This window comes from Erythrolamprus reginae, chromosome 8 (assembly GCF_031021105.1).
Source record: "Erythrolamprus reginae isolate rEryReg1 chromosome 8, rEryReg1.hap1, whole genome shotgun sequence".
NCBI classification, from domain to species: Eukaryota; Metazoa; Chordata; class Lepidosauria; order Squamata; family Dipsadidae; genus Erythrolamprus; species Erythrolamprus reginae.
This window is the reverse complement of record NC_091957.1, coordinates 29,748,280-29,770,686: the sequence shown is the minus strand read 5'-3', so window position 1 is coordinate 29,770,686 and position 22,407 is coordinate 29,748,280. Positions and strand designations below refer to the sequence as shown.

General features: G+C 45.1%; 1 long non-coding RNA gene across 1 annotated transcript in view; it reads right to left on the bottom strand.

The window, feature by feature from the left end:
* LOC139171319 (uncharacterized) overlaps nt 1-22,407 on the bottom strand; it is a 73,954-nt gene that overhangs the window by 28,669 nt on the left and 22,878 nt on the right. The window lies entirely within an intron of this gene.

Sequence of the window (22,407 nt, the reverse complement as noted above, 5' to 3'; positions counted from 1 at the left end):
GGTTGTTTTCTTGCAGACATTTCATCACCCAACTAAGCAACATCATCAGTGCTCAGACTGATTGACGAACTCAACTGTTGAATTGCACTTGGCAAGAGATCAATCAAACAATATCCTTCTTGCTCTTCCATTCATTGCAGAGGCAACTGAATGACTGAGCCAGATGATATAACTTGGATGTGCTGCTCTGTCCTTTATCCTGCACTTATTCAAATATCCTGTGTGTATGGAGCATTTAACATTCCCTAATGGGTTAGGCTGCATTTCTAGACAAACTCCATGCAATCTCCACCCTCCATGAGATCACTTCATAGGACTGGGAACCTTAAAGCCTGGTTGGAACAACATCTTATGGTACATTACACTAACTGGTGCCATTTGGTTTATGACAGAAGCTTCCCCTCAATTGTTATTCTTTAAGGAAGTGGAGGTGCACGAACAGGACAATCAGGTCTTAGGGTTTGACATGAAAACTTATGTCAGTTTTTTTAGATGATATCCTTCACTTGGGAAGAAGAATCCGAAAACCTCAGGGTAAAAAAGTCAGAACCAGGAACTTGTTTTTTCCAAGTTCATTGAAAGCCTGAAGGGCTACATTCATGACCTCCAGGATAAACCCCCAGATAGATTCCATCCTAGCAGGAATTGCCTCCTTCCCTTGTTAAAGACCAACAAGGTCCACCTCTTTTGTCTCAAATGTCTTCTAAAAACTAAAACATATGAAGAATGGTTGCAGGAACTGGCTATGTCTAGTTTAATGAAAAGAAGAACCAGGGGAGACATGGTAGCAGTGTTCCAATATCTCAGGGGTTGCCACAAAAAAGAAGGAGTCAACCTATTCTCCAAAGCACCTGAGGGTAGAACAAGAAGCAATGGGTGAAAACTAATCAAGGAGAGAAGCAACTTAGAACTAAGGAGACAATTCCTGACAGTTAGAACAATTAATCAATGGAACGAACAGCTTGCCTCCAGAAGTTGCAAATGTCCAACACTGGAAGTTTTAAAGAAGATGTTGGGTAGATCTGTCTGAAGTAGTGTAGGGTTTCCTGCCTAAGCAGGGGGTTGGACTAGACCTTTTTTTGCCTCTGGTTGTTAAGTGAAGGCTGCAGTTGTTCGATGAATATCTGTTACTGACTGTTCCAATTGCACTGGGAAAAAAAGTGTGTCTCCACACGATTTTGCTACCTGCCCATGTGCCGTAGCAGAACTGCGCTGGGCTCCGCTAGCATTCAGAGCCACAGGGGCAAGCACACCCTTCCACCTCTGGCCCCGGGGTCATGCAGTCCCCTTTTGTGACCTTCTGACAAGCAAAGTCAATTAGGAAGCCAGATTCAGTTAATGACCGTGGTCAGTGAAGGGCTACCAAAATTTCTACTACCATACTGCGGGCGTGGCTTATTTTCTGGGTGTGGATTGATGGTCATGTAACTGGGTAGGAGTGGCTTGCTGGCCATTTGACCAGGTGGGAGTGGCTTGGCGATCATGTGACTTGACCAAGGATTTTCCAAGAACCTCAAAACAATCCCCATATCAATGGACTCAAAACAAGCAGGTCATTGAATTCAGCCACATCCTAGAAGTGAGCAGCTATAGAACAGTGAAATGACTGAAACATCTCACTTAGAATTTTGAAAGCACATTTTGAGCATTGTCATAAAGGTGCCTTCATGATTAAAATGGCCGCTCACAAAATAATTACTTACTTAAAGTCAACAGTCTAAATTGTTCCTTGTTATTTTCACAACCTAAGTGAACATCCCAAAATGTTCTATTCCACATAACAGTCTTAACCCTTCTTCCTGCAAACTACCAAACAAAAATCAAGGTTTCTGGCAAACCATTAGGTTTCAAGCATTATTCATTTTATTTTCTGCAGCAGGGGTCCCCAAACCTGGCAACTTTAAGACCTGTGAATTTCAACTCCCAGAATTCTCCATCCAGTTATGAAGAGCTCTGTTCTAAAGACTAAAGCCATTTGGAAAGGAGGGGGAGGCAGAAACTCAAATCACGTAGAATTCATTCCAGATCTGATCTCCTTATACTTTTCCTAGACACTTTGGTTTGTAGCAGAATCGCCAGCTTTGGGGGTTTTAAACGCTTTTGGGAAGAATGCAGAGGCTGCCCAAAGAGGACGCCCTGCATTTCCTTTCAACATCTTCCGGTGCAAATTGGGTGCGGTGGAACTCCATTTTCGCTACCCCATTGCAACAGCCCACCCCTGACCATGGTGCTAACTTAACAACCACAGTGACTTACAGTACTTATCAACTGTGGCAAGGAAGGTCATAACATGAGGCAAAACTCACTTGTCTCCCCTAGCAACCAAAATTTTGGATTCACTTGTGCCTGTAAATTGAGGACTCCCTGCATTCCTATTTGCTAGGACCTGGTGTAAGTTGCAGAATAAACTGATTTTCTTTGTGATGGCATGCACAATGCGTTTGATTCCTTCACAAGGACAAGCCAGGCTGTGTGTTGGACAGACAAGCAGGACACAGCTGGGAGGATAGGATGAGGAAGGTGCCTCTATTTATCATCCTTTCTTTTGCTCCACTTTTTATCCCTGTGTTTCCTTGTAAATATTTATTTTCCCTGCTGCAAATATTGAGGCTGCTGCTGATCCATCTTGGTGGTTTCTTTTTGCATGTGGCTAATTCTCTTTAATTTCCAGGGTGGGAAGAAGGAGATTGCGAACCATAACACTCATTGTATCTATTTGTATTTCTATTTATATTGTTATTTTAAGCCGCCCTGAGTCCTTTGGGATTGGGCGGCATAGAAGTTAATAATAATAATAATTATTATTATTATTATTATTATTATTATTATTATTATTATTATTATTATTATTTATTGGATTTTTATGCCGCCCCTTTATGTAGACTCGGGGTGGCTCACAACAAAATAGTAACAGTGTAACAAATCTAATATTAAAAACATTGGGACCATACAACACAACACGTAAAATGTATAAGCCTGGAGAATATCTCAGTTCCCCCATGCCTGGCGACATAAGTGGGTCTTTAGTAACTTACGAAAGGCAAGGAGGGTGAGGGCGGTTCTAATCTTTGGGGGGAGTTGATTCCAGAGAGCCGGGGCCACCACAGAGAAGGCTCTTCCCCTGGGGCCCGCCAGACGACATTGTTTAATCGCCAGGATCCGGAGAAGGCCAACTCTGTGGGACCTTATCAGTCGCTGGGATTCGTGCAGCAGAAGACAGTCCTGAAGGTATTCTGGTCTGATGCTATGTAGGGCATGTAGTGAGCATTACAGTAGTTGAACCTCAAGCTGATGAGGGCATGAGTGACTGTGAGTACTCCTGTTCCAAATAGGGCCGCAACTGGTGCACCAGGCAAATCTGGACAACCGCCCTCCGCACCACAGCTGAAAGATGGTTCTCTAATGTTAACTGTGGATTGAGGAGGACGCCCAAGTTGTGGACCCTCTCCGAGGGGGTCAATAATTCCCCCCCCCCAGTGTAATGGATGGATAGATGGAATTGTCCTTGGGAGGCAAAACCCACAGCCACTCCATCTTGTCAGGGTTGAGTTTGAGCCTGTTGACACCCATCCAGACCTTAACAGCCTCCAGGCACCGGCACATCACTTCCACTGCTTCACCAATTAGACATGGGGTGGAGATGTACAGCTGGATATCATCAGCGTACTGATCATACTTCACCCCATGCCCCTGGATGATCTCACATAGCGGTTTCATATAGATATTAAATAGCAGAGGGGAGAGAACCGACCCCTAAGGCACCCCACAGGGGAGAGACCCGGAGGTCGACGTCTGACCCCCACTAACACCGACTGTGACCGACCAGAGAGGTAGGAGGAGAACCACTGTAAAATGATGTCTCCCACTCCCATCCCCTCCAGCCAGTGCAGAAGGATACCATGATCAATGGTATTGAAAGCCGCTGAGAGGTCAAGAAGCACCAGGACAGAGGACAAGCTCCTGTCCCGGGCCTGCCAGAGATCATCCGTCAGCGTGACCAAAGCAGTTTCCATGATGTAGTTGGGCCTAAATGCTGACTGTTGAAGGCCTAGATAATTGACTTCTTCCAAGAACCGCTGGAGTTGCAGTGACTCCACCTTTTCGACAACCTTCCCCATAAAGGGAAGGTTGGAGACTGGATGATAGTTATTAAGTACAGCTGGGTCCAGGGAAGGCTTCTTGAGGAGGGGGTGCACAAGTTTGTTTATTTATTTATTGGATTTGTATGCCTCCCCTCTCCGCAGACTCGGGGCGGCTAACAACAGTAATAAAACAGTATATGACAATAATCCAATACTAAAAACAGTTAAAAACCCATTATATAAAAACCAATCATACAAATCCAATAAATAAATAAATAAACTTGTGCGCCCCCTCCTCAAGAAGCCTTCCCTGGACCCAGCCGTACTTAATAACTATCATCCATGCATAAAATTGTAAAGGCCTAGGGGGAAAGTGTATCTCAATTCCCCCATGCCTGGCGGCAGAGGTGGGTTTTAAGCAGCTTACGAAAGGCAAGGAGGGTGGGGGCAATTCTAATCTCTGGGGGGAGTTGGTTCCAGAGGGCCGAGGCCGCCCTAGAGAAGGCTCTTCTCCTGGGTCCCGCCAAGTGACATTGTTTGGTTGACGGGACCCGGAGGAGACCCACTCTGTGGGACCTAACTGGTCGCTGGGATTTGTGCAGCAGAAGGCGGTCCCTGAGGTAATCTGGTCCGGTGCCATGAAGGGCTTTATAGGTCATAACCAACATTTTGAATTGTGACCGTAAACTGATCGGCAACCAATGCAGACTGCGGAGTGTTGGTGTAACATGGGCATATTTGGGAAAGCCCATGATTGCTCTCGCAGCTGCATTCTGCACGATCTGAAGTTTCCGAACACTTTCCAAATAGGGTCGCAACTGGTGCACCAGGGTAATGGACGGACAGATGGAATTGTCCTTGGGAGGCAAGACCCACAGCCACTCTGTCTTGTCTGGGTTGAGTTTGAGTTTATTGACACCCATCCAGGCCCCAATAGCCTCCAGGCACCGGCACATCACTTCCACTGCTTCGTTGACTGGACATGGGGTGGAGATGTATAACTGGGTATCATCGGCATATTGATAATACCTCACCCCATGCCCTTGGATGATCTCACCCAGCGGTTTCATGTAGATATTAAAGAGCAGGGGGAAGAGGACCGACCCCTGAGGTACCCCACAAGGGAGAGACCTAGAGGTCGACCTCTGACCCCCCACTAACACCGACTGCAACCAACCGGAGAGGCAGGAGGAGAACCACTGAAGAACAGTGCCTCCCACTCCCAACCCCTCCAGCCGGCACAGAAGGATACCATGGTCGATGGTATCGAAAGCAGCTGAGAGGTCAAGAAGCACCAGGACAGAGGACAAGCCCCTGTCCCGGGCCCGCCAGAGATCATCCATCAGCGCGACCAAAGCAGTTTCCATGCTGTAACCGCGCCTGAATCCAGACTGTTGAGGACCTAGATAATCGGCTTCTTCCAAGGACCGCTGGAGTTGAAGTGCCACCACCTTCTCAACAACCTTCCCCATAAAGGGAAGGTTGGTGACTGGACGGTAGTTATTGAGCATGGCTGAGTCTAGGGAAGGCTTCTTAAGAAGGGGGCACACAAGTGCCTCCTTATAAGGAGCCGGAAAGGACCCCCTCCCCAAGGAGGCGTTGATAATCTCCTGGACCCAGCTCCGTGTCACCTCCCGACTGGCCGAAACCAGCCAGGAGGGACATGGATCCATTAAGCAGGTGGCGGAACTCGCAGCTCCAATGGCCTTGTCCACTTCATCAGGTGTCACCAGGTCAAACTCCTCCCAGACAGGTGGACAATGAATGAATGAATGAGTAAATAAGTAAATAAATAAATATTCAAGTGCTCAAGTCATTGATTAGCTTTATTTATTATTGCAATTTATAAGCCGCCCAACTCTTTCCAGACTCTGGGTGGCGAACAACAATATAAAACACAGTAAAAACAATTTTAAAACCCTTGATACTAAAATATTTGTATCCATTCAACTATGGCAAGATGGAGTTGTTCACCGGCCCCAGGCTTGCTGGCAAAGCCATGTTTTCACAAACTTTTGGAAGGCTAGGAGGGTGGAGTTTGTGTGGATCTTCGGGGATAGTTTGTTCCTCCCACGCGGCTCCGCCAGCCAACATTGTTTAGCTGAAGGGACCTTGAGAAGACCAACTCTTTGGGCCCTGACCAATGTTCCTCTAATTTTTTTTCGGTGTGGGCGGAAAGGTATAGTGTCTGAGCGGCACTCCCCTTGGGACTGGGCGGCATAGAAATAAATAAATAAATAAATAAATAAGAAAAAAATCCCTTCTTTTTTATTAATAGAAATTAATAATTTAAAAAAACCAAAATCCATTACTATTAAAACTAAAACAACCAGCAAAACTAAAAACATAACTATTAATAAAAACAAGTGAGGGCTGGGGGTTTTTTCTCTGTTATTATTTAAGTGCTTTTATCATGTGCTTTAAATCAAGAGTCACTTCTCTCTCTGTTTCTCTCTCTCTTTCCTGTCATTCTCTGCCTCAATCATTTTCTCTTTTTTTCTCCCGTTTCTATCATTTCTCTCTCTCTCTTCCTTCCACTCTTCTCTCTCTCTCTTGCCTTCTTCCTCTCTCTCACTCTCTTCCTTCCTCTCTCATCTCTCTCTTTCTTTCTATCTCTCTCTCTCCCCCTCTGGCTCTCTCTCTCTTTTTCTCACTTCCTCTCTCTTGTTTTCTTTCTCTCTCTCTCTCTTTCTCTCTCTCTCACTCTTTCTCTCTTGTTTTCTTTCTCTCTCTCGTTCTCTCTCTCTTGCTATCTCTTTCTCTCCCCCGTCTTTCTCTCTCTCTCTCTTTCTCATTTTCTCTCTATCTTGCTCTGTCGCTCTCACTCTCTCTCGTTCTCCGGAGGCTGGCGAAGGAGATTTTCAATGTCGGGCGCACAAGCCGGCATGCGTTCTCCCCATCCCCCTGCCAGCCCACCAGGAACATTTAAAGTAAGAAAAACCTTCGCTGGCGCGCCCGACATTGAAAATCACCTTCGCCGGCCCCCGCTGTGAGAGAGCACTGCGAGAGCAGCGAGACGGGCGTTCCCACTGCGGGAGGAGCCACGACCCAAGGCGGGAAGCGGAGGAGAAAGAGAGGCGGAGCGGGCGGGCGAGCGGGGGCAGTGACGAGTAGCCAGGGGCGCGAGGGGGCTAGAGGCGCGGGGGGGTGGGGGCGGCCGCGGCTCCGTGCGTGCCCTTGGGAAAGGGTGTGCGGGGGGGGCGTTTTGGGGTGTGCTGGCGCAGGCATGCGCAGCCTACAGGGAACAGTGGCCCTGACTGGCTGCTGGGATCTATGTATGTATGTATGTATGTATGTATGTTTGTTTTTTGACTTTTATGCTGCCCTTCTCGAAGCAAGTCATGGCGGCATACAACATTGTAAATACAAACAACATATGTGAAGAAATCTAATTTTCTTTTCAAAAGAGATATACAAAATTAGCAAAGATTCTAAAAACCACACATATAGTCATCCACATTCATCCAATTCAATCATTCACATCATTAGCCGGAGACAATCTCATTGCTCACGGCCCCAATGCCCGTCAGCAGAGCTAGGTCTTTAGAGCTTTATGAAAGACTAGGAGGGAGGGGGCAGTACGTACCTCGGGAGGGAGTTCATTCCAGAGGGCCGGGGGCCCTATAGAGAAGGCTCTTCCCCTAGGCCCCACCAGACAACATTGTCTGGACCTGGAGAAGGCCAGCTCTGTGGGACCTGACCGGCAGCTGGGATGCATGAAGCAGAAGACGGTCCCGTAGGTAGTCTGGTCCTAAGCCATGTAGGGTCTTGTAAGTCATAACCAGCACTTTGAATTGTGCTCAGAGATCAATTGGCAACCAATGTAGCTCATGAAGTGATGTTGAAATGTGGGCAATAGCTCGCACGGCTGCATTTTGCACAATTTGCAGTCTCCGAACCCTCTTCAAAGGCAGCCCCATGTAGAGAGCATTGCAGTAATTGAACCTCAAGGTGATACGGACATGAGTGACTATGAAAAGTGGCTCCCTGTCCAAATAGGGCCGCAACCAGTGCACTAGACATACCCCTGCAAACGGCCCTCTCACCAAAGCCAAGAGATGGTCTTCTAAGCTCAGGTGTGGATTGAGGAGGACGCTCAAGTTGCGGATCCTCTCTGAGGGGGGCAAGGACCCCCCCCCCCAAGGGTTATGGACCGACAGTTGGAATTGCCCTTCGGAGGCAAAACCCACAGCCACTCTGTCTTGTCGGGGTTGAATCTGAATCTATTAACGCCCATCCAGACCCTGACAGCCTCGACTGCTTCACTGAGTTGACACGGGGTGGAAATGTAGAGCTGAGTGTCATCAGCATACTGATGGTAACTCACCCCATGCTGTTGCATGATCTCACCCAGCTGTTTCATGTAGATATTAAACCGCAGGGGTGAGAGGACTGAGCCCTGAAGAATCCCACAAGGGAGGGATCTATGAGTTGATCTCTGGCCACCTGCCAACGCCGACTGCGAATGGCCAGAGAGGTAGGAGGCGAACCACCACAAAACGGTGCCTCAAAACCCCAAACTCTCCAGCCAGTGCAGAAGGATACCATGTTCGATGGTATCAAAAGCCGCTGAGAGGTCAAGAAGCACCAGGATAGAGGATTGACCCCTATCCCGGGCCCGCCAGAGATCATCCATCAGTGTGACCAAAGCAGTTTCAGTGCTGTAGCTGGGCACTGAAAGATGCTGAAACAAAATGCCACGCCCACAGTGTGGTAGTAAAAATTTTGGTAGCCCATCACTGGATACGAAGATGAATTTGGCCAATGAAACTGATCTGCGGGAACTAATGGGACGATGGAACAAGGTGAGAGAATATATGGTCAGTAGAATTCGAGACCAAGCTACAAGGAATAAATTGGAATCACTTTATAATATGTAAATAGATATACTGTACAGTTATCCCTCGTTTTCGCGGGGAATGCGTTCTAAGACTACCCATGAAAAACGAATTTCCGCAAAGTAGAGGAATGCTATTTTTGTATGTATTGAATGAGTATTTGGACTTTTAAAACACCTCCGTTAACAACCACCTCTGCTGACCGCTGAGAGAGACCGGTCCTCTCAGCTACCGCGCGGGCTGAAGGAAGCCACCGCTGCAGTCCCCCCCCCCACACACCCCGTCCCTGCCCCGGCGTTCTTTTCCCTTTGAAAAAACCTGTGAAGTAGCGAATCTGCAAAAGATGAACCGCAGAGTAGCAAGGGATTACTGTATTGCTCTTGAGTTAAAATGGTATATACAAAATATGCCTGCATTTTGGTGGAGGGGTATGAATGTTGTCTGGTAGTGGGCACTAATAACTGAGCACTTGTTATATGTTGGGTGTGTTTTATATTATAAAATCAATAAAAATATATTAATAACCCCCCCAAAAAGGTCTGTCCGGATCTGAGCTATTTTATCCGCGAAAAACTCATTTAAATCCTCAGCACTACCTTCAAGGGTTTGTCAACTCCCCTTTGTTTAAGGATTCACACTATCCCTGCCCTACCAGCCTTCCAGAAAGCTATTAAGACCTGGATTTTCCAGTGGGCCTGGGACCATGAATGGCTGAATGTTTGAAGATTTTTAATAGGGTTATTGATTGTTTTTATATTTCATTTTTTGTTTTAAAAATAGACTTTATTTAAACAATTAAAATAAACAAAATTAACAAACATGCTTAGCATTGGTTGAAGTTTTTAGGATTACATTTCAGCAGTTTGCCGTTCTTTTTTCTACATACATTCTAGATCAATTAAGTACATTTATTTAATTACCCAGTTATCTTATCACTTAAGCCTAGACTGAATTTATGCATGATAAAGAAAAAAAGAAAGAAAAGAAAGAAAAAGGGAAAGGTAAAAGGAAAGAAATACTATTGGTCAACTATTTCCTTTGGCTCACATATTTAAGCGAACTGTTTCTAAGTGTATTTATGCGATTCATTTTGATAGTGTAATTTTTATAATTGTTTTTTATATTTGGTTAGCCACCCAGAATCCACTGGAATTGAGCAAGATATAAATCTTGTTAAACAATTAAACAATTAAAATGTGTCTTCAAGATTTTTGAGAGGCAGGGAATGGTGGTCCTCCTGTCTCCTGAGGAGGTACATCTGGTGGGACTCAGAAGCAGGGCCTTCTCTGTGGTGACTCCTCCCTTCAGAATAACATCACTGCAGAGATTAGATTGACCCCCATTTTAATACTCCTTTGCAAGGCCCTGAAGGCCTGGTTTTGCCTTGGGAACCCAGAGTGGGATAGAGCCCATCAAGTGGCTTGTCTGATTGATTGTTGTCATTGGGGTAGGTGAGAAGTTATTGTTTGTAATGTTTTTATACTGGGTTGGTTTGTTTTTTTAATTTTTGTAAGCTATCCAGAGTCACTGTGACTGACTGGGAGACCATACAAATTGGGTATAATTTTTTCTCCACCTGAAAATAAAACATACATAAGCAAAAAACACAACATCAGTGCCTAACGATATACCTGTATAAAGAGGAATGGTTTTGTATATATAGAAGAAAATAGAATCCAAAAGTTATATACAGTGGCACCTCTCTTTAAGAATGCCTCTACTTAAGAACTTTTCTAAATAAGAACCGGGTGTTCAAGATTTTTTTGCCTCTACTTAAGAACCATTTTCTACTTAAGAATCCGAGCCCGGAAAAATTTCCCAGGAAATTTGAGAGCAGCACAAAGGCCCGGCCAGTTTCCTGCCTTTCCCCCTTTAATCCTGGCCATCTTGGGCTTTTCTGGGCTGCCAGAGGAGCCTTTCGGTGGCACTTAAGGAGGCTTTGGCAGTCCAGAGCGAACGGAGCGTTTTGCTTTCTCTGGGCGCTTGGAGAGGGAATAAACCTCTGCCAGCGCCCAGAGAAAAGAAACCCTCCCTTCGCTCGGGGCAACCAAGGAGTCACCACAGTGAAGGAGGGCGCTGACTACAAAGCGAGCAAGCAAGAGGAGAGGGGAGCCCTTCAGCATGGGAAGGAAGAGGCAGCAGGTAGCAGCAGCAGCCGCCAGTATATGGGGTGGCAGTGTATGGGAGGCAGCCTCATGTGCTCCTCCTTACCGCCTCAGAGTCCCTCTTTTTTTTAAAGTCTTAAAGTTTTGAATTTTTTTAAATTCTCACCTCACCTTCTTCCTTCAGCAGGGACTGTCCTCCTCCTCCTCTTCTTCCTCCTCCTCCTCCCACCCAAATTCCAGAGCTTTTATTTCTTTCCTAATGGGTTTGCACGCATTATTTGCTTTTACATTGATTCCTATGGGAAAAATTGCTTCTACTTAAGAACGTTTTTACTTCAGAACCTGGTCACAGCACAAATTAAGTTCTTAAGCAGAGACACCACTGTACTTTGATGAAGAAGGCAGAATATTAATGGCGATGATAATGATGAATAACGAAGAGACCATACAAATTTTCTTCAGTAACTCAGTAAAGACTTTCCCAAGTTTCCTTCCCTTATGGAGAAGACTACTGGGGGGGGGGGGGTGTTATATGAAGTGCTCTATCCCTACTTTTTATTAATATTGTTTCCTGGTGACCCCTATGATAATCACTAAGTGTTGTACTTCATGATTCTTGACAAATGTATCTTTTTTTTTAATGTACACTGAGAGCATCTGCACCAAAGGCAAATTCCTTGTGTGTCCAATCACACTTGGCCAATAAAAAATTCTATTCTATTCTGTTCTGTTCTATTCTATTCTTTGAATTTTCTCTTAGTGTTTCTGGGTGGTTTGTCTTTGTTAGCGAGGATCACAAGAGTGCCACTGGGGTTGTTTACTGTGATTCACCTTTCTGTTTGTTTGAAGCCTCCTTGGCTGCTGACATTTCCCAATCTGAGATCACTGCGTGGGAGGAGTTCCCTCTTAATGTTTTTTTGGATTTAATTAAAATGTGGGAAGACAGGGATTCTGCAGACAGTGGGAGAGAAGATTGCAGAGAGAGAAAGAGAGAGAGAGAGACGGGATTTTCACACACACTCCCTCTGGCCACCTCATCAGTCAGGAAGGGCCAAAATGCCACACCTGTCTCTGAGAATTTCAACTCAAACTATCTTCCCCTTTCAGGAGGATTTGGAGAGCCAACGCTCCTTCCTCTGGCTGAGGGAACGTGAGAAGAACTAAAAAGAAATTTCAGGTAGCCCTCCTCAACTTATGACCACAAAATTGAGTCCCAAATTTCTGCCGTTCAGCGGGACAGTTGTTTCATTGAATTCTCCACCATTTTATGACATTGCTTGCCATGGTTGTGAAGAGAATCACTGCACTTGTTAAATTAGTATGGCGGTTGTTAAGTGAATCTAGCTTCCCCATTGACTTTGCTTGCCAGAAGGTCAGAAATGCTGAGTCCCCTGGGACACAGCAATGGTCGTAACTATGAGTCAGTGGCCAAACATTTGAATTCTGATCAGGTTGTCAGGCTGAAGCCATTGTTTTGAGTTAGAGACTTTGGCTTGACACAAGTAGAATAGTACTGTGGGAATTGGGAGGGGTGGCTGCATGAGAAGGAAAAATACTAGCCACGACACATTCCTCCCAGAGATTTAAGGTCATCTTTTGTTCAGCACCATCCGGAAGTACAGGGGAGGATTGTGGACGTTGAGAGAACCGGAGTGGTCCATGTGATGAACTTGTGGGTGTGGGGAAAAGGAATGAAACTTAACCTGGGTGGAGAACTGTAGGAAAAGTTAGTACCGGGAAGACTACAGTTCATAACCAACATGCTCTGTCAATAAATTGGAACTTGGGAGAAGGCCAAGCTTAAGACTCCGATTTATTTCTCAAATGCTATTTGGAACACTGACGCAGGTGATTATGGGGATACTGCAATGGTTATAAGTGTGAAAAACAGTCATGTCACTTTTTTCAGTGCCATTGTCAGTAAGTGAACTGTTGTAAATCAAGGACTACCTGTAATTTTGAGTTGAGAGCAGTGGCTCAGAGGACCAAGTCCTTCCATACATTATATTTCATCATGTAACTCCCATCATTCTATAACCAAGTCTTCCAATGCTAACCAGGAAAGGTTGGTCCAGCTCTTCTTAGTAAGCTCAGGGTGAAAATTCCTCACCGCTGGGTTGAGTCTCCATTTGAGGTCCATCTTCAAAGCAACAAGAAAGGAAACTTTCAAGGATCAAAACCCAAGCTGCCTTAGCTTTGTTGCTAAGTCATATCACAGCTGATCAAGAGTCCAAACTATCTTGAATTAAGTGGACATTGTGTTTCAGTTGACAATAATACAGCTTCTTGGAGGTGACGTTTCAGAACAAGTTGTTCTGGGATCTCTGCCAAGCCACGTGACTCATTCTGGGATTCCAGAGAAAACACCGCAAGTCAATTTTCCACTCAGAGTCAGGTGGCACGAAAGGAAAGGGCGCACAATGTCCGGGCCATCGGGGTAGGTTGCAGAGATGGGAAAGAGATGAGGTTCTCCTATTGGATGGGAAGAGTGGTTGCAGGATTTGGGTATAGCTGGTCTAGAGAAAAGAAGCTCTAGTGGGGACAGAAGAGCAGTGTTGCAATGTTTAAGGGGATGCCAAAAAGAAGAGGGGGTCAACTTATTTTTCACCAGAGGGCAAGATCAAAAAGAACAGACCGAAGCTTCCTCATGGAGGGAAGCAACTTGGAACTTCCTAGCAGTGAGAACAATTAACCAGTGGAACGGCTCGCCTTCAGAAGTGGTGAGGGCTCCCTCACTGGAGGTTGTTAAGAAAAGACTGGACTGACACCTGTCTGAAATGATATGGGTCCCCTGCTTGAGCAGGGGGTTGGACTAGAAGACCTTCAAGGTCCATTCCAGCTCTATTCTGATTGATGGATTGAGATCTTCTAGCTCCATGATGGTGAATCTATGGCATATATGCCACAGTAGCACATGGAGTCATATGTTGTTGTGGGTTTTAACTGGGGTTATTGTTTTAATTTGTGCTTGACTTCTTTTTATTGTTAACTGTACTTTTTTATATTATTGTAAGCCACCCTGAGTCCTCCAGGATTGGGTGGCGTAGAAGTCAAATGAATGAATGAATGAATGAATGAATGAATGAATGAATGGATGGATGAATGAATGAATGAATTTTTGAGGACACACAAAGCATTGCTCTATGTCAGCTCCAGCCTGCTGGCCAGCTGATTTTCACACTTCTACAGGATGTGGGGGAGACCGTTTTCGCTTTCCCCAGGCTTTAGGAGGCTTTCCTGAAGCATGTGGAGGGCGAAAAACGGCCCAATGGACCTAACAGAATTTCATTTTCGAACTTCCAGTAGGCCTGCTGGGCCCATTTTTCTCCATCCACAGAGTCTGGAGGCTTCAGTGAGACCTGCCGGGGGGACAGTGTGTGTGGTTTGTGTGCGCATGCATACAGGAGGGCATTGCATTATGGGTGTGGGCACACACACATGAATGCTATCACAAACGCATGTGCTCTTTTGCCACCCAAGCAAAAAAACAGGTTTGCCATTGCCATTCTAGCTGGTGCTTCCTCCTTCCGTGGGCCAGCGTGAAAGAGCAGCCCGCTTCTCATGAGTCCTGCGGGCAGGAGGCTTCCCAGTAATTCCTTTCTTTTCATGGGGCAAGCCAGGCTGATAGAAGGCTGGAGCAGCAAACTGAATGCTGAGCTGGGCATTTTGGTGTGGGTAGTTATCAGGTTCTCAAGATTCTGCAGATCGTCCTTGAATTACGACCATTTGTTTAATGACTGTCTGAAGTTACAATGGCACTGTAAAAAAAAAGATTTATGACTATTTTTCATAAGAAATGTAGCATCACTGTGGTCACATGATTAAAATTGAGACACTTGCCAACTGACTCATATTTACGATCATTGCAGGGTCGCAGGCATGGGTGGGCAGCAGGCAGGACTGAGTGGAATGCAGTTCCACTGGCAGAAATGAAGATGTGTGCGCAGCTCCAGCTGATCAGCGGCTGTCACTTCCTGGATTTCTGGTCTCAGCTTGGCTCTCCTTTTCCCTGCTGCTGCTGCTGCATCTGCGCTCCTTGCTTTTTTCCTCTTTCCTCCTTCCTGGCCTCGGACGAGCTTCCGTCTCTTATACCGACTCCCCTCCAGCCTCACATGGCCACTTCCCATCTGAGGTGCAAGCAGAAGGCGTGGGTGGAAGCGGCGCTGGCAGCATTGATGCTTCTGGCAGCACCCATTCACCTAGCGACCCAGCCTGAGGTGGGGGGGGGCGACCCAGGAAGGAGAGTGTGGGAAATGCGAAGCAAACTGTCACCCCAGCTAGAGACACTGGTGAGGTTGGAAGTCGAGGACTTAACAGTTCACTTGATCGATGATGATTGTTCAAGCCACTCCCATCTGATCACATGGCTGCCAAGCCACTCCTACTTAGTCACATGATCATTAAGCCACACGCACAAAGTAAGCCACACCCACAGTGTGGCAGTAAAATTTTGGCTGGTTGCAGGGTCACTTGATCCACTTTTGTGACCTTCTTACAGGCCACGTCCAGGCGGGGTTTGCTGGTGCATTGCATGTGCAGCTTTGTGTCTTCGGTGTGCGCATGCATGCTTCCCAGCAAGATTTTGCTTCTGTACATATGCAGGGAGCAAAGTCTCATGAGGGGACGCATGCATGCGTGAGATTTCAGCACTTTTTTCATGCACACACACGTCCCTCCCCAAGATTTTGCTTGTGCCTTGTTGGGATGCGCACATGCGCACGCCAGACACAAGAGCTATACACACAGCTCAACTTTTACTACCGGTGCAGCATACTCATCTGTAATGGTGGGAACCCGCTAGTGGCCAAGTGAAGGCGGAAGGCAGATCCACTTAATGTTGTGTTGCTAACTTGACAACTGGAGCGATTCCCTCAATGCAGCAAGAAAGGTTGTAAAATTGGGGCAAAACTCTCGCTTAGCAGCAAAAATTTTAGGCTCAAACTATGGTCATAAGTCGAGAATGACATATTATTAGATCCTGTGACACTAAAGTAGCATTCCAATAACTCAAGTGGTGCCTGTTTCCTAATATGGCTTACCTCGCAGGGCTGACTGTAGTAGCAAGACCTCACCCTTGAAAGGCAACCCTGGTTTTTTGTACCAATCTGCTCTTAGTGGAAATCCTGACTCTTATTAAAAACAATAAACAAACTGGAAGCTTGCAAGCTACCTGAGAAATGATTGCTCTCCACAACATTCACTACTTCGGAGGTCGAATTTGTAACTGCCAGGCCTTGGATCTGTGCTATCTTAGCAGTGCAGCTATCCAAAATTATTAACATGAAAGTGGTGTGGAGAGCTGCACTTGTGAGCAGCAGATTGCAAAATAATCGTTCAAGGTTAGCAAAGAGATAAAAGAGTATTGCATTGCATCAGGGCACATCAACATATTTACAAGCCTCCTCTGCAAGTGTAACGCTTGGACCACTTGGTTGTGTTAAAGTTTATTTCTCTATAATGTTCCACAACTCTCGCAGTTTAGGGGAAGGTTCAAATAGCTTTCCTTCCTGGTCTGTCCATAGAATAAGAAGGTGAGAAGGAAACAAAGAGGCTTGGATGCCAAAGAGAAGGCATTGTTTCCAAACTGGCCTTCTGCAGATGTGTGGGGAGTGGTCTTCCTCAAGCAGGAAGTTCATGGCTTGGCTCATAGAAACATAGAAACGTAGAAGATTGACGGCAGAAAAACACCTCCTAGTCCATCTAGTCTGTCCTTATACAATGCAGTTATTGTGGATTTACCAACCACAAGTTTGTTCCAAGCATCTACTACTCCTTCAGGAAAATAATATTTTCTCACGTTGCTTCTGATCTTTCCCTCAACTAACCTCAGATTTTGCCCCATTGTTCTTGGGTTCACTTTCCTATTAAAAGTGAAGGCATTGAAATGCCAAATGGTCAAACCATCAAGTGCCACCAGTCAGAAGCCTACAAATACTTGGGCATCTTGCAACTGGATAATATCAAGCATGGTCATGTGAAAACTGATCAGCAAAGAGTACATCCAGTGGACCAGAAATTTTTTGAAGAGCAAACTGAATGGTGGCAACACTATCAAGGCTGTAAATACATGGGCCATGCCTGTCATTAGGTGCACAGCTGGCAGAGTGAACTGGACTCAAGCAGAGCTGGACAACTTGGACAGGAAAACCAGAAAATTAATGACGATCAATCAGGCACTACATCCCCGCAGTGATGTTGACAGGCTGTATTTACCAAGGAAAATAGGTGGCAGAGGACTTTTGCAAATGAGGCAGACAATGGAAGAAGAGAAGAATGCATTAGCTGACTATGTGAAGGAGAGCAAAGAGTCAGTGTTGATAGAGGTCAACAATAGGAAGCTTCTCAAGGTGAAGCAAACCAAGGACCAGTACAGGAAACTGTAACTCAATGTCGGATCGACAGCTGGTGGGACAAAGCATTGCATGGCCAGTTCTTGGAGAAGATTGAGGGCAAAGTGGATTAAAAAAAGACCTGGTCATGGCTTACAAGTGGAACACTCAAAAAGGAGACAGAAGGACTAATTCTGGCTGCACAAGAACAGGCCATTACAACGAATGCTATCAAAGCCAGGATTGAAAAATCAAAAGACGATCCAAAGTGCAGACTCCATAAAGAAACAGATGAAACAATCGATCACATACTCAGATGCTGCGAAAAGATCACATGGGCTAACTACAAGCATAGACATGATGCTACATCACACAGTCCTAGGTGCTTGGGAAGTGCCAGACTGGTGATGAAATACAAAATCCAGCATAGTGATCTCGTTTGCTGTGTTGTATTGTTGATACTACTACTACTACTACTACTACTACTACTAGTAGTAGTTGTAGTAGTAGTAGTAATAGTCGACTGGAGTGATTGATCTCATGATGTAACTCCCTATTTCCTTTAACAAATTTACATTCCTCACTTTGGAAAGCAAGAGGGAAGAATACTCTATGTTTCAATTTTATGATTTATCCATTTTGATGAAGCAGTTACTGAATATTTTATTACTCTTAGAAGCTGCATTGGCAGCACGGTTGAAAAGCAGGATAAAAGTTTACAAATCGAGAAGGGGAAGGATATAAACACTTTTCTCCCTTGGAATAGGATAGTTAATGTACAGGTAGTCCTCGGCTTACGACCACAATTGAGCGCACCCTTTGTGTTGCTAAATGAGACACTTGTTGAGGGAGATTTGCAGCTTTTTACCTTCCTTGCTGCAGCTGTTAAGCAGAGGTGGGCTGCTAAGGTGGAACGGGAACATGTGCTCACCCCCTGTGGCTCCGAGAGCTAGCGGAGTCCAGCGCAATCCTGCTACTGTACCTGGGCAAGTAGCAAAATCATGCACGGACACGCAGGTGCACCCGTGGTTGCCCAGGTGCAGTAGCAGAATTGTACTGGACTCCACTAGCACTCAGAGCCACGGGGGCGAGCACACATCCCCATTTCACCTTAGCAGCCCACCTCTGCTGTTATTTATTTATTTATTAGATTTGTATGCTGCCCCTCTCCGAGGAAGTGAAGTAAACTGAATGCAGTTGTGGAGTTAGTAAGAGGTTTGTGATGTGATTCTGGCTTCTCCATGGACTTTGCTTACAAAAGGAGATCACGTGACCTTGGGACACGGCAACGGTCATTAATATGAACCAGTTGCCAAACCTCTGAATTTTGATCACATGACCACGGGGATGCTGCAAAGATCGTTAACTGTGAAAAAGGGTCATAAGTCACTTTTTTTCAGTGCCGTTTGAACGGTCACTAAATGAATCGTTGTAGGTCAAGGACTACCTGTATCATTTTCCAACATCCCTTTTCCCTGCTCAGTGAGGCAGCCATTGTGATTTTTCTAAAAATATCCCTTTCAAGTTAGTCACAAGTAAGACACGTAAAGTTTTATTTATGTGCAAAGGTATTTTCCATACTCCAGCTAGCACAGAACGAACAAACAAAAGAATGAATGAAGTGGTGGGAGGAGGGATTTTTGGGTAAATCAAGATTATACAACGAGCCTTGGATAAATGAACAGAATGATGAATGTTGCTGCCTGGACGGAAGTGATTCAAAACACCCGATGCTTTCAGCTTATATAATTGCATCAACTGCTTGAACATAATCTAGTTCCTTATCTTATTAAAAGACTAAGTGCAATTCTATACTTCCGTATCCAAAAAAAGATTCCACTGGGTTTAGTGGAGCTTATTCTTGAATGCAGAATAATCCTCAACATATGACCAGAATTTTCATTGCTATGCCAAGAGGGTTGCCTCCAATTTCAAGGTCTTTTTGCCATGGTTATGAAGCGAATCACTGCTGACGTGAAGGGAGTCATGGGGTTGTTAAGCAAAATGTCCAGGTTTTCCATTGACTTTCTTAGTTGTAAATCACCTGGGCGGGTTTCAAATGAGGATTACATGACCCTGAGATTCTGCAGACATTGCAAATAACTGTCAGTTGCCACGTGTCCAAATATTGATTACATGGGGGAATGCGGCAATGGTCATAAGTGCGAGGTCTGGTCCTGAGTCACTTTTTTTGTTATAACTTCAAATGATTGCTCTGTAAATTGAAGATACCTATATTCAGCCAAATACTCTCTGATTAGGATTTGGGACCAAAACATCAAAATTGCCAGTGCATTGCTACCAGCTGTTCCTGAGCCTTACAGCCCACCAGTTGATATCAGCAGCAAAGCTGTGTCTGGAACATGCAAACACTGAGCAGAATTAAGGGGGGGGGGAAACATGCATGTGGTTCACTTATTTTGGGTTTCAATGCAGAGTGAGTGGCCATTTCCCACGGAATGACGTTCCTGATTTTCTGCCAAGGGTTTTTAATTTCAGCGGACTCAGAAAAGGGATGTGGGAAAAATATTTTCTTCCTTGCTGTTGTTTTCAAACAAATGAGCTCTTGGGGAAAATCTGATGCATTACAGAATTCCAAGTCAAGCCTTTGTTCTAAACTGTCTTTTTTCTTCTTCGTGGAATTTAAGAGACTTTTCTCCATGGCTCTGGAGGATTATACCTGTTGTTATATGCATGCCTTCTGGGAGAATGTCAGTGTCTCACGTATTTCACTTCTCCACTATTTGCAAACATGGCAATATTGCTATTGCTAACAGGTTGTAAGCCGCCATGAGTCTAAGAAGAAGGGTGGCATAAAAAAAATCGAATAAACAAATATCTTTGCCCATTTCAATATTCAGGGAAAAGCCTTGGAAAAGAGCAGAGAGGGAAAGATTTTCAAAGTGAAAAAGAAACAAGTTTAACACAGGCACTCCTCAACTTACAACAGTTCCTTTAGTGATTGTTCAAAGTTACAGCACCATTGAAAAAAAGTAGTCTAGAGTACTATATCCAGTTTTGGTCACCACACTACAAAAGACATTGAAACTCTGAATAAAGTGCAGAAGAGAGCAACCAGGGTGATAAAGGGACTGGAAACCAAAACATACGAGGGAAGGTTGCAGGAACTGGGCATGGCCAGTCTGGCAAAGAGAAGGACCAGGGGAGACATGATAGCAATGTGTCAATATTTGAGGGGCTGCCACAGAGAGGAGGGGGTCAGGCTGTTTTCCAAGACACCAGAAAGTCAGACAAGGAATAATGGATTGAAGCTGACCAAGGAGAGATTCAACCTGGAAATAAGGAGAAACTTTCTGACAGTGAGCGCGATCAACCAGAGGAACAGAAGTTGCCTGCGGAGGTTGTGAGAGCCCCAACACTTGAGACTTGAGTGATTTATGACTATTCTTCACACTTATAACCGTTGCAGCATCCCTTTGGTCATCTGATTAAAATTTGGATCCTTGGCAACTGGTTCGTATTTATGATGGTTGCAGTGTCCCGGAGTCACCTGATGAACTCGTGTGACCTGACAAAGCAAAGTCAGTAGGGAAGTCAGATTTACTGAACAACTGTGTTACTAACTGAACAACTGCAGTTGTGGCAAGAAATGGGGTGAAACCTACTTAACAAATATTTCACATAGCAGCATAAATGTTGGGATCAGTTATGATCGTAAGTCAAGGACTACCTGAAAATACCTCAACGTTCACTGTTTTGGTTGTCATCTGCTAATACTTTGAAACCCTTCTCCTTGTATAATTGTGGGCTGTTAGGTCCTTCAATAAACCGATAACCAAGGAACTTATAATGGCTTGGATCATGCTATCATCCTGCTAGGTAGCCAATCAGAAACACTAGCAATAGCACTTAGACTTACGGAGAGGGGTGTCATACAAATCTAATAAATAAATAAATAAAATAAATAAATACCACTTTACAGTGCTTTACAGCCCTCTCTAAATGATTTACAGAGTCAGCATATTGACCCCAACAATCTGGGTCCTCATTTTACCGACCTTGGAAGGATGGAAGGATGAGTTCACCTTGAGCTGGCCAGAATCGAACTGCTGGCAGTGAGGCAGTGAATAAGCCTGCAATGCTGCATTCTCGCCACTGTATCACCATGGCTCTTAATCAATGGTGAAGGAACATATCATGTTCCCAGCAGCCAGTTAGAGCCCACAGAGTTGGCCTTCTCTGGGTCCCGTTAGCCAAGCAATGTCGCCTGGCAGGGCCCAGGGGAAGGGCCTTCTTTGTGGCAGCCCCAGCCCTTTGGAATCAACTCCCCCCAAAGATTTGAAACCCCCCCCCCCTCCTGGCCTTTTGTAAGGCTGTAAACACACATCTTTGCCGGCAGGCTCAGGGCCATTGAGCATTGTCTTCTCGCTCCAGCTAACGGTATCAGTGAATGATTATGATTGGTTTTTAGTTCAATGCGTTTTAATTGCTGAGGTCTTAAATTTGGTTTTATATTAAGTTTCTTATATTTTGTATTTTCTATTGATTTTATCATGTAAGCCGCCCTGAGTCCATTGGAGAAGGGCGGCCTAGAAATCCAATAAGCAAACAAGTAAAAAATAACCAAAAGGGCAATGCAGAGAGTCCTCGACTTACAGCTATAATTGGGCCCAGAATCTCTGTTGCTAAGCTAAGTGAGTTGCGTCTGATCTTACGACATTTTTGCCACAAGGATTAAGCAGATCCCTGCAGTTTCAAGTAAATGGTTGTTGGGCAAATTCTGCTTCCTCCATTGATTTTCCTTGTCAGAATTTGGCTGGGAAGGTCACAACCAGCAACCATGTGACCCAGGATGCTGTAATCCTCATAAATACATGACAGTTACCAAACACCTGAATTCTGATCACTTGACACCAGGATACCCTGAGGGTAGTAAGTGCAAAGACCGGTGGGAGGTCATTTTTTTCAGGGTTGTCTTAACTTTGATCCCTAAATGTGTTAAGTTGAGGACTGCCTGAACCTGCAGACCAAATGAACCTTGCACCGCAAATCAGTCAGCAGGAAGGGAAGTAGGCAGGCAAGAAGAGGATAT